Source organism: Mustela lutreola, chromosome 1 (genome assembly GCF_030435805.1).
Source record: "Mustela lutreola isolate mMusLut2 chromosome 1, mMusLut2.pri, whole genome shotgun sequence".
Lineage (NCBI taxonomy): Eukaryota > Metazoa > Chordata > Mammalia > Carnivora > Mustelidae > Mustela > Mustela lutreola.
In genome coordinates this window covers 8,449,312-8,461,866 of record NC_081290.1, presented here as the reverse complement: position 1 = coordinate 8,461,866, position 12,555 = coordinate 8,449,312, and positions in this window count along the sequence as shown.

Here is a 12,555-nt window from a genome sequence, read left to right as displayed (position 1 = left end):
GGATCTTTAACGAGCCATCTTTAGCTCGTTAGTAAATGTAAATCCCTTTCCAGGTCATTGAAGAGCCTGGAATACTGGTGTTCATCCATTTATGTGATGAGTGTCTCCATATTTTGGCTTATTTTCCAAAAACCAAAGATATGGTAAAGCTCTGGCCTCATGGAGCTTGTATCATCATGTCGGACACAAGGCAATCACAAATAAATATATCACAGAATATCAGGTTATATTATTACATATTCTGAGATTTACATCAGAAAAATTAGATCAGGCAAGGAAGAAACATAAATGGGCAAGGGAATTGCTAGGATGGTCCAGAAAGTTGTTTTTTTTTTTCTGAGAAGAGGACATTTCAACAAGAAACCAAGTAAAATGTAAGAGCAAGGCCTTTGAATGGTGGGAGAATATTCCTGGCAAGTGAAAGAAGAAGAGCAAAGTTCCCAAAATGAAATTATGAATGGCACACTCTAGAAAGAATAAGGAAAAAGGAAAGGTTGACATTGTGGCGTGAATGAGAGGAACGGTCTCAAACATAAAGCTCAAGAGGTAGCCAGGGACTGTGATAAAGGACTTTGCAGGCAAGGAAAAAATTTTAGATTTTCTTCTTGGTGTAATGAGGAGACATTGAAGGACTGAGAACAAAAGAATGAAATATTTTGTTTCACTTTAAGTATCACTCTGGCTGGAGTGTCGAGAACAGTGAGGGTTCACCTGTTTACCCCAGGTGAAGAGGCAAGTTCAGTGGCTTTCATGGTGGTTCCCATGAGACTGTGATGGTGGCTTGGTCTAAGGAGGTAACCATAGGGAGAGTGAGAAATATCAAATGAGTGATATATTCTGAAGATTTGCTGATGGATTTGAGGCAGGGTATGAAAAAAGAAAGTGAGGAATCAGAGCCTTCAATGCAGTTTTGGTCTTAGCAATTGAGTGAATGATGGTGGCTTTTACCAAATAAAGACAAGGAATAAGTAAGTTGGTTTCGGAGGGTAACTAGAGTTCTCTTCTGGACATGCAAGATTGGAGATGTGTGTTGGACATCTAAGTGGAGACACTGAACCGTTGCAACATCTGTCTCGATGCTCAGAGGAAAGGTGAGAGGTAGAGACATCAGTGGAAACGTCCTCAGCGTACAAGGGATAAGGAAAGCTTAGGTAATGAAAATCCAAGTAAGTTAACCTAGGTCTTGGCTGTAGATAAAATTGAGAAGGGGTCACAGGACGGACTTGGACACACACGAACTCTCAGGAGTCAGAAAATTGTGAAGACGATCCAACAATGGAGACTGGGAGAAAAAAAAAATACTTTGTGTTTTATACTCATATTTCAAATGACTAATGATGTTGGCTACAATATGCATATCCCAGATATGTTACGCCTTACAATAACCCAAACTACTGAAGGAAATTGTCTGTCACACCTATTGAGAAAAATTAGCTTTCTTATTATAAGTTCCCAAAGGACATTGATCCATGATTAGCATATTTTGAAGACAGAAATTCCTTGAAAGGACTCACTATCCTTACTACGATTAGAATAAGAAACCATTTCATGCAAGAAAGATATGAAATACAGGGAAAATACTGAGCTGGATATTCTTGACTTAAATATTCACCAGTAACTTAATTTGAGAAAATCACAAATGCAGGCAGATTCTTTGTCTTTAAAGATGCCAGTTTCAAAATGTGGTAATTTATAGTGTAATCACCCCCCCACACCACACACACACACACACACACACTTACACAAAGTTAGTAATGTCCGTGTCTGTATGGATGTGGTCATATCCTTACCAGCAGCAAAGTATTTTGACCTTGAAGATAGTGTATGCCTGCTTGCTGGTCATTGCCTATCCCCAAGTTGATTTGTATTCCAAATCTCTATCAGGCCAGGACCACCTTAAATCTTTAAGTCTAAAGTTTAATATTCCTGGACTTAGCCATTCAGTGTGAAATACGGTTGAGGGCTGGCTTACACCTGGGTCTTCTTTGGCCTGTGTGTGCAGTGTCCTAGGTTATGAACTCACCGACAGCTGTTTTCTATTAGACTGGCCATTATATGTGGGTCAGCAAAACTAAAGTTCAGATTTGGGGGAATGAGCAAGTCACCTTATAAAAGTGTCTTTTATACTCCACTTATTTGTCTGATTTCTTGATTTTCTTCAAATCTTGATCTAATGATTCTTTATTGCTTTGGTTGTTTAACTTTTAAAAGAGTTTTTAAAAATATTTTACCTACTTTTTAAATTTGTTTTCTGTGAGAGCGGGGCTCCAGATAACCAAGACTGCCATTATTAGAAACCAGAAGTCTCAGTCACATCTCAAGTTGAAAAAATGTCACCTAAGTTTTTGAAGCTCTGCCATTGCTTAAATGATGTTTCTCTTGATTCTCTCAGACATACATAATTTCTTCCTTCTTCAAAACCCTGTATCACCTATCTGACCCTCTCATTCTTCTATTGGTCTTGACTGCAGTCCCTGTTTTTGTCATATTAGGTTCTCAGTGGTAGGTGGCATGTCCTATCTCCTGAAGCAACCAGTTCACACTTTGCACAAAGGAGACACTTATGATTTATTTAACTGAAAAAATTCAAAGCCTTGCTTGAGAAACCAACTACGAAATAATCCCTTGTTATTTCCCACATTTCTTGATTGCAAAAGGGAATAGTCTTAAGCAATAAGAAAAGTTCCCTCGCCTTTTCCCTCACATTCCACTTGAGTTGACATCAAGTGTCAGCCCTACAGTTTGTTCTTCTAACAAGGCCCAGCTGCTGAAACATTTCAATCACCATCAGTCCAACTTGTGATAATGATATGTTTCATCAGTCCACTTCATAAAACTCATTGAGAAGCCTTGGTTCACAAAAGAAGGAATTTGGCTCCCACAGAGCATAATTCTGTACAGATGTGGTCAAGCAAGACTGAATGCCAAACGGCATGACAATATGTGAAATGCTGTGGGGAAGGGAGGAAATCATTTGCATAGAACATGAAACACACGTGTTGCCTTAATTGCCTGAATATTTTAAGGGAAAAGGGTTGTGGGTCAAAAAATAGTCTGAAGTTTGAAATCACACAACCCAAGTGACAAATTTGAGGCTCGTCATTTATTAACTACTAACTACTTGTTCATTCTTAGACACTATAGATTGCAAGTCATCATTATTTTACATGCCATTGAGAAGAAATATCAGTCAGCTGATCTGTGTTTCCCATTAGTGGTAAGCATATCATGACTGTGGAGGTGTTAAAATGTGATCAAATATGAATCTTAGAATCATTGAAATAGTATATATCTTATCTTTGAAGCTTTCTTTCTCCATTCAGTAAACAAATGGGTATAAAAAAGCTTTCTTTAAAAGTTTTAGTTTCCTTGTCATCCTTTCCTTATCAGTCTCAATACTGACCCAGGAAAGTCAAAATCTAGAGTGACAGAGCGAGCCAGAGTGTGAAGGTAAGGTATCCTGCAACAAGCCTACCCACAACAAAGAGATGACGGGAGGGGCGGGGGTGTCCCCGTTGACCTGCAGGTTGTACAGCTCAGAAAAAGAAGGTCTTTTACCTGTAAACTTGGTTTTACTCCCTCTTGATGTATCTGCTTATGGAAAAGAAGGTGTATTAAAAAGTGAATTAATCTGGTCTCTGCTTCTGAGAGGAAAATTAAGATTATTTAGATGGAGGAGCAGCACCATTGTGGAGCTTAAGATTCTCTATATCCCTCTCCCTCTGTCCCTCCTTCCTCCATTTACATGCACTTTCTCTCTCTCTCTCTCTCTCGAAGAAGAAGAAGAAGAAGAAGAAGAAGAAGAGGAAGAGGAAGAAGAAGAAGAAGAAGAAGAAGAAGAAGAAGAAGAAGAAGAAGAAGAAGAAGAAGAAGAAGAAGAAGAAGAAGAAGATGATGATTTGGATGGATGAGTTTGCAGTGAACCAAGTAGATCTGCATAACATAACATCTCCCTCTTACCTTTCTCCTGGGAGCCACCTGGGCACCTATAGTGAGTTATCTGCTCTGTTCTCTGTCATGTGTGAAAGCAGCTTACCCCACAGGGATGTCTGCGATTTTTCGACCCAACTTGTTGCGAGGTATATAAATCTGCCTAATTCTGAGTTTCAGTATTAAGGAGTACATCAACCGATAGATGTAAATTGTGATCTTTAATACGAGCTTTATTAGTAGTAAGGGTGGTATTTTGGTCTTTTATCTAACTTACTTTTTCTTGTCTTAGTTGAATCAACACTCATAATTCAGGAAGTTGTAAGGAGCACTATCTGTAGGTTCCTGAAGAACACCTAGCATTCCTGACCTTGACTCTGATGAACAGCAGGCCTCTGTACTAGAACACAAAACTATGATAAAGGTTGTCCAATCCAGGTGCCATTGGGAGATCCTGCTCATCATGTAACCGCCCCTTCCTCATCCTGTTTGACAGTCAGGATTAGAACCCAGGTGACATCTGAATGTGTTCTTTCTTGTCTGCCAAGGAAGAAGACGACTCCTTTCTTCTTCCCTTTCCCTGGGTTCTCTTTGTCTCCTTCCAGCAACTGTGTTGTCTAAGGCTTTATTTCTGATCCAGGACGGACTTGGCTGACCTCCCTTTACCACTACCGAGCAGAAGAGCCACCTAGGCACTGATCCAAACCAGCCAAAGGGCAGGCAGCTGCAGTCTATTGGAATGGCAGTGACATTACCTAAAGCCCCAGCCAAAGCATAAATTGACTCACTCTGAGCCATCAGATTAGGAGAATAAGGAACTTTATCAGTAAAACCACAACTTACTTTGCTTGGCCACATTCTTAGAGACCAACAAACTGGGAACAAAGGGATACCAAGTTGTTCAGGGATGCCAAGAAGTAGGATACAAGAACTGTCAGAACATTGGACTGGAGGAATCTTGCCTAGCTCTATACTCAATTTATTTCCTTGGATATTTGTCTGTATCCAGACAAATAAATCACATTTTTCCCAGAAAAATTCATCCAGAATGCTTAGTTTTGTTTTCTGCACCAAGAGAACACATTCCCACACATAGATTTTGTATTACTTCCTATTATTTGTAATTATTGTATTGGGTTGTGCCCTGCCTCCCACCCTCTACCCAGCCATTCGTGCAGTAAGCCACTCTGAGTCGGTATTACCTGACCACGCCTGGCCTTAGCTACACAGCATGTCTCTTGCTTTATGCCCTGGAACTTCTGTGACATGCGAGCACCCACAAGGTAGAGGCAGCTGACTCTCTTGTTGCCACCAGTGGATATTGGAGGATGCTAGTGGTGAATTCACCCTGCGCTTTTTCCCTAGGGCAGACAGTTGTGAGGTACCTCTACATTGGACACTGTCACTGTCTCTACCCCTGGGATAAGCTGTAAATGTCCCATCCCTGAAGATCAGGAGGAGCATGATAAAGCATGGAGCTCCCCAAAAGGATAGAACAACATTTGGGGGTAGTGAATTTGGAATGATGCAGCAGGAAATGGTCAAAGGAGTTTGTACTAACTTTGATCTGACATCTTTGCAGAGAAAGGCACTTGGCTCTGGTGGGAGGATGTTTATGTAACTCTTTAAAATAAGAGGATGTTATCATCCTCAACCAGAAAGAGAGACAGAATGCAGTCGGGAAGCAGAAGCAAGATTCAGTGCATACTGAAAACAAAATTCAGCCTACGGCAGACTCCGCTTGCAATGATTTTTTAAAATACTAGCTTTGAGTTTTTTTAGAAGGTTTACAGCACTATTGGATTTAACCCATTACCACATCCTCTCTAGACATCATAATTTGCAGTGATATGATTGTTCAATAAGCAGCTTAATTCACAAAGCCTCACCTCATCTTTTCAAATCAAGATGGTCACACTATCCTATGATGCAGAGCACAATAACAGATTATATATCTATTTGTGAAGTTTTTGTAAGTGATACATTTCCAAAGCAAAGTTGGGGCAGTAACTAGATGAGGTCCAGATCAATGACAGAATAATTATGCTTATTCCTGGTCCTATCTGAAGTTGGGTTACAGTGAGGAAGGAGTGAAGAAGGGGTTCAGAAGGCTGTTCTGAATCACAGAGGTGATTCTTTCCTTTCAGGTTATATGTGAGGAAGGGCCCCCTCAGACTGCTGCCCTCACTGGTAGCTCTGCTCAAGCGCTGAAAGGAGCTGTACATGAATCCCAATCAACCCAGCAGCCCATCCAAGCAGCATCACTCAAGAAACTTGCCTTGGTGGCCTCGAGAGTCTGACTTGTTCAGAATACACACTTGGCTTACTTAGAAAAAGTCTTTGAAAACTTTGAAGCTGGTTCTATCTAGAAAGGAGAGGAAGAAAACAGGACTCAGTCACTGACAAGAGTAAAGAAACTATTTGTGAGTAACTTCTCTTGTCAAGAACTAGCAGAGAATCATCAGAGGACAGGGGCAACAACTTCACTGGATGATGCGTTTCACCAGCCTGGCTCTACCCTTTACCACTGCAGGGGGATTTCCTCCTTTCCTGTTTCCTCTACTTACATATCTCAGACATCATGTGCTTACATAAAGAGACACCTTAGCAAGGGGCAACTTGGGTCACAGATACTAATAAAACCCATGGAACCTTTCGTAGGTTGTTATACTTAAAATCATCCAAATTCAGATCATTACCAGAATGGAGATTAACAAATTCCCAGAAAAGATTCTGTTTTTATTAAAGACATTTTTGCAAAGTCTATTATGGTTAGCCTCTTACAAGGTGCTTTGTCAGCAACTCCATTTTACTCTCGGGAATAGTACACTGGCAGAGAAGTTGTTCACTCTGAAAGTTCAGGATGATTATTGCATTGTGTAACATTTTGACATGTTTAGAACCAATAAGCAAAGACTTTTGACTACTTAGTTTAAAACCAAACATTCTGGAACCATTTTAATGGTGCTTATACTTGGGTCAGATTCAGGACTTTGAGATACAGATAGATATAGATAGATATCTCTATATGAACTTACCATTTGTGCTATATAATGACCTTTCAAGAGGCCCTTACTAATATGGCAACATGATGGCAAACACAAATTACATTGGGGAGAATTCGAAGTATAAGTATCAAGCTGCTGTCTGGGGTTATTCAGCCTGGGCCACTGTGAGTCTGACGTCCGTTTAGGAAAATTTACTGAGGTCAAAGCAGAGAAATCACTAACACCCACTTAATCCAAACTAAAGCTAATCTACTCATTGGAGTAGCTGCTAAGCCTCCATTTGGTTAAATGTATTCCCACGGTGAGAGAGCCTTTATTTTCTCCCCCTCAAAGAAGTCTGACTTTGATTAAAAAAAACATTTTTTTTTACTTCACCCAACATTTAAAATCATCAGGACGTTGATTTTTGATTGGGCAAAATAAACACCAGAGCATTTGGAAGAAAAAGGGAATAAAAGAACTAGGTAGGGGTGCCTGGGTGGCTCAGTGGGTTAAAGCCTCTGCCTTTGGCTCAGGTCATTATGTCAGGGTCGTGGAATCAAGTCCCGCATTGGGCTCTCTGCTTGGCAGGGAGCCTGCTTCCTCCTCTCTCTCTGCCTGCCTCTCTTCCTACTTGTGATCTCTCTGCCAAATAAATAAATAAATAATCTTTAAAAAAAAAGAAAAAGAAAAAGAACTAGGTAGTCACAGAGTTATATCTAGTTAGTGGTTTTCGAAATGTGATCTGGGACTCTTAGGAGACCCTGAGATCATTTCAGGGTGTCTGTCAGGTCAAAACAATTTTATCTTAGGATGTTCTTTGCTTTTCCCCTCTGCAACCCTCTCACAAGTGTACAATGGGGTTTTCCGGGGACTATATGATATGTGGTAGTGTCATTACTCTGATGGCTAGTGGAATGTAAGTTGGTTTAAATTTTCTCAGTTTTAATTCTAATACACTATACATCTATGGTTATAATTCATATTTTAGGGGAAACTCTTTGGTATATGTGCTGACGAAGCGAGCACGGAAACTCTTTGGGATCCTCAATAATTTTTAAGAGTTTGAAAGTGTCTTAAGGCATTTAAAAAATGAAATCGTGTCATTTGCAACAACATGAAGGGACTTCGAGGGCATTGTGCTAAATGAAATAAATCAGAGAGAGATTTTACTTTTCTTTGAAATCAGAAAACAGAAAACAAAAACAAAGAAACGAGCTCATAAGTGGAACAGACTGGTGGTTGCCAGAGGCCAAGGGGTAGGAGGTAGAAGAAATGGGTGAAGGGGGTCAAAAGGTACAAACTTCCAATTATAAAATAAATACGTCCTGGGGATATAATGTACAGCATAGTGACTGTAATTAATAATACTGTATTGCATATTTGGAGTTTCTAAGAGAACAGGTCTTTAAAAAGTTCTTATCACAAGAAAAAATTTGTAATTACATGTGATGATGAGTGTTAACTAAACTTATTATGGTGATTATTTTGCATTATATACAAATATTGAATTATTATACTGTATACCTGAAAACAATATAATGTTGTATGTCAGTTACATTTTAATCTAAAAATAAAATAGAAGTTAAGAAAGTGAAACACTAAAAAAAAAAAATGTTTAAAGGGTTTAAAAGTGTCTTGAGACCAAAAAATTCCTGGTCTAGAACAATACTGTTCGGTAGAATTTATTACAATGATGGACATTGTCTGTGAATTTGCACGTCTCATATTAGACACATGTGACTGTTGAGCATCTAAAATGTGGCTAGTGTGACTGAGGAACTGAGTCTTTTTAAATTTATATTTAAATGCAAATAGCTACCATCCTGGGCAGTGCAGACCTAGATCCTGGGCACCCTGACTCCTGATTTACTACCATTCTCAATCTTCTACACCAGACTTTACAGCTAGAGATTTTTCTTGTGCTAACTACTAAAGTCTTGGCTTGGCTGGTGTGTGGAGGCTTTACCGCAAATATGCAATAAGAAAATAATATGCATAACTCTAAAATATTAATCAACCCCTGATCTAATCCTGGACTCAAACAAAGAAAAAAATAATAAAAAAATCTTGTAGTTGCTTCTTTGGGAGTTCCAAAGACTGTTTCTTTGTGCCCTAGTTTGATTTAACCACCCAGGCTTTAGAGAGTATCTTTAAAGTATGAACAGCTTTTAGGCTTTGATCCTTTTGTAGTTACATAGAGATAAGAATGTAAGTGTTGCAGGTGCACAGAAAGTCCACTGGGTGTTCACACCAAAACCAGTCTGCTTTGGTGTGGTCATAATTCACTAGGATCTAAATTTCAATTAGTGGAAGTCTTGGATCTCTCAGTTAGCAGAACTGTCTGAATATTACGCACACAGCTCTTGCTAACCATACTCTCAAGAGATATAGGACCACAGGAGAAAATCTCAACTTGAAAATATAAGCTTTGAACTAAGTTAAACTGTATGGTTATTGAACTTCCCTAAACCTCTGTTTTTCTAGTAAACTGGGATTCTGATATTTTCAATGGCTTCTCTGTGTGTTGTTGGGAAGATTGAATAAAATAATGTGTGTAAAACACTTAGTACAATTTTTGAAAATAGTAACTATTTAATAAGTGACCATTATTGCCCAAATTATTACTATTAGCTGTATTTTACTTCACAAATCTCTTTTGGGAGCCCCCTATGTGCCTGACAGTGCATTAGTGCCGGTGAATGAGCAAATGCAGTCCTTGTGCTCCTAGAGCTTACGATCCAGCAAGAGGGAGAGATCAACAACCACATCAATAAAAAGAGTTCCAGAAGGCCGTGATCTTCCTAAGAGAAAAGAGCTGGATCGAAGAATCCACATGTCAGGGAAGACTGTTTAGACTGAGAGGCTGGGAAAGACTTCTTCAAGAATGGAATAGTTAAGCTGAGAGCGAAATACCAGTAGGATTTACTACTGATAGAAGGTGTTCTGGGGCGTATTAGTTGGGGTTAATGGTTAATAAATAGATTCGAAAATTTAATGACTAAACAAAACAAAAGTTTATTTCTCTTTCACATCACAGGCCAGAGTTGGCCGTCAAGCTGTGTTCTATAAAGTCATCTAGGGATCTTGGCTGAGAAGGGCAGTTCTGTCATCCTTCACCGTGACTTCTACAGTTGCTTCCAGCCAGCAGGAAGGAAGGAGAGATGGTCATCTTGGAAGATCTTCTTTAAACAGATGACTGGAACGTTGCACTTGTACAGGAAGTTTGGCTGGATGTTCAGGTATTTGGAGTATTTGGATAGGCTACCATGGAACTAACTGGCTTGCCTGGGTGCGGTCGTCATTCACTAGGGCTTGGTTTCCAATTACAGATACCCCACAACTGTCTGGATTTTGTGCACCTGACTCTTGCAAACCAAACACCTCAGATACATGAGGGTAGAAGTGTCTCAACTTGAAAGTATAAGCTTTTAATTAACGGAATTATGGAACCTCTGTAAGCCTATATCTTCCCTGTGATGTTGGATAATGATAATATTAGTGCCATCTCTATCTGTTGGAGATAATTACTTACACTCATATCCTGTTGGTGTCATATCGTTTTGCAATATGGCTACACCTAGGTGAAAGTCCAAGTAAGAAATGTAGTCTCTGCTCGGTAGTCATATTAAAAGAGAAGAGAGAAGAAAAGTTGCAGTTTCCCCTAAGCGTCTAACACACAGGCAGAGAAAACCAAAACTTTAAAGCCCTAACATTGGAAAGAACTTGGCACACTAAGGAGCTGGAGGGACGCTAGGATAACTTGGAGAAAGTGGTATAATACGACACCAAATGCGAGGACCCCCACCTGCAATTACCGTATAAGCCACTAGGGAGAGACAGGAGTAGGCAAACATGATTAATGTTATTATAATTGCAAAAAACACCATGTTTTCATAAGAGAGAATAAGAGTAGATTAGTTTCCCTCTAGAAAGTTTATGGCGAATGGAACATTTTAGATGGACCTCTGCGACTAAGAATTTGGGCATGATGTGATGGGTGGGAGCATGGTGAGGAAGAGGAACATTTGGATAGAGAAAAGGCAAGAAGCCAAGAAATTTATAGGGTGTTTCCCAAGAGGGGGAAAAGCTATCGCTTAAAGCATTATCAGAAAGAGTTTGCCTCTGCTACACTTAAATCATCCCCAAAGATAAATCCTATACCAGTAGTAAGATAGCTAGAAAAGTAGTACAACCAAAAGTCATGGGGTTAAAATATAATATCAACTTCTTGAGTTATATTTTGGAAAAACTAGAAAAAACAGTGCTCTCTACCTCCACCTAACATCAGAGGACCAACTCTATTCATCCCTCCAACTAAGGAACAACTCCTTTCATCAAAGTCTTGTTGAGCACGTTAGCAACTCTGATGTGCTAATTCTATCAAAACCAGAAAATATTGCTATACTCTTGTCTTAAAAATGCATGCAATACAGAAATAATTTTTATTAACTCTGAAAGTTAATCTAGTTCCACAGCACTCAGAAATTCTACTGTTTTTTTTTTTCCTCAAAGTTTAAAACGTGTTCAACACTTTCATTCACTTACAAATATACTCATTCACTCCGCAGTATTCATGAAGCCCAGCGATCTGCACTAAATACAAGGCACAGTTATGGGCATGGTAATAAGACACAGTGCTTGACTTAGAGAGATCCAGAGTCTCATCTGAATGGGAGAAGAACAAACACCACAATATGACAGAAAGATAGTGTGAAAGACTGTTATTATGTAAGTATACACAAATCCAGAAGGCAGCAAGTGTAACTATGTGAAGAGGAAAAAAGGAAAGATTAGTAGGGAAGAGAGTTATTAAGAGAATATGAACATTGATTTGGGTTTTGAAAACCAAAGAAATTCCCAATCTGAGAAGAAAATCATGAGTAACTGAGTATGACTGGTTAGGTGAGTTTAAGGGTGGCTGCTGGTCTAAGGTAGACAGAGCAAGTGAATCAAAAACAGAAATGAGGGACGCCTGGGTGGCTCAGTTGGTTAAGCAGCTGCCTTCGGCTCAGGTCATGATCCCAGCGTCCTGGGATGGAGTCCCACATCGGGCTCCTTGCTCAGCAGGGAGCCTGCTTCTCCCTCTGCCTGCCATTCTGTCTGCCTGTGCTCGCTCTCTCTCTCTCTCTGATGAATAAATAAAATCTTAAAAAAAAAAAAAACCCAGAAATGAAAGTGGAATGGCAAGAGAGAGCAGAATTGTAAAGAGCTTTGAATGACAAGTAAAATATTTTTAAATTTGTCTCATAAATAATGGGAAATTGCCAGTCTCTAAGGGGATAGACAAGACTGGATCCAAGTGTTAGGAAAAGAGCTCCAGCAGCAGTATGCATAAGAGGCAGCTGAGCTCAGTGAGCGTAGAAGCCTGATCTCTGAGCAGAGTCCTGACCCTCGATGGCTGTATGACAGGCAAATGAGTTACCCACATGGTGCCTTATTTTCCTCATCTGTAAAACAGAGATGATAATGATAGCTACTTTCCAGGATTTTTGTAAAGATTAAATTAAGGACTTCCCACCCAGAGTTTAGAACAGTGCCTGGCATTTAATAAGCACTACCTAAGTATTTATATGCACACAACAACATATACCTCTGGTAAACAAAAACATCTAGTTCGTGCTATGCCTATAAAGGG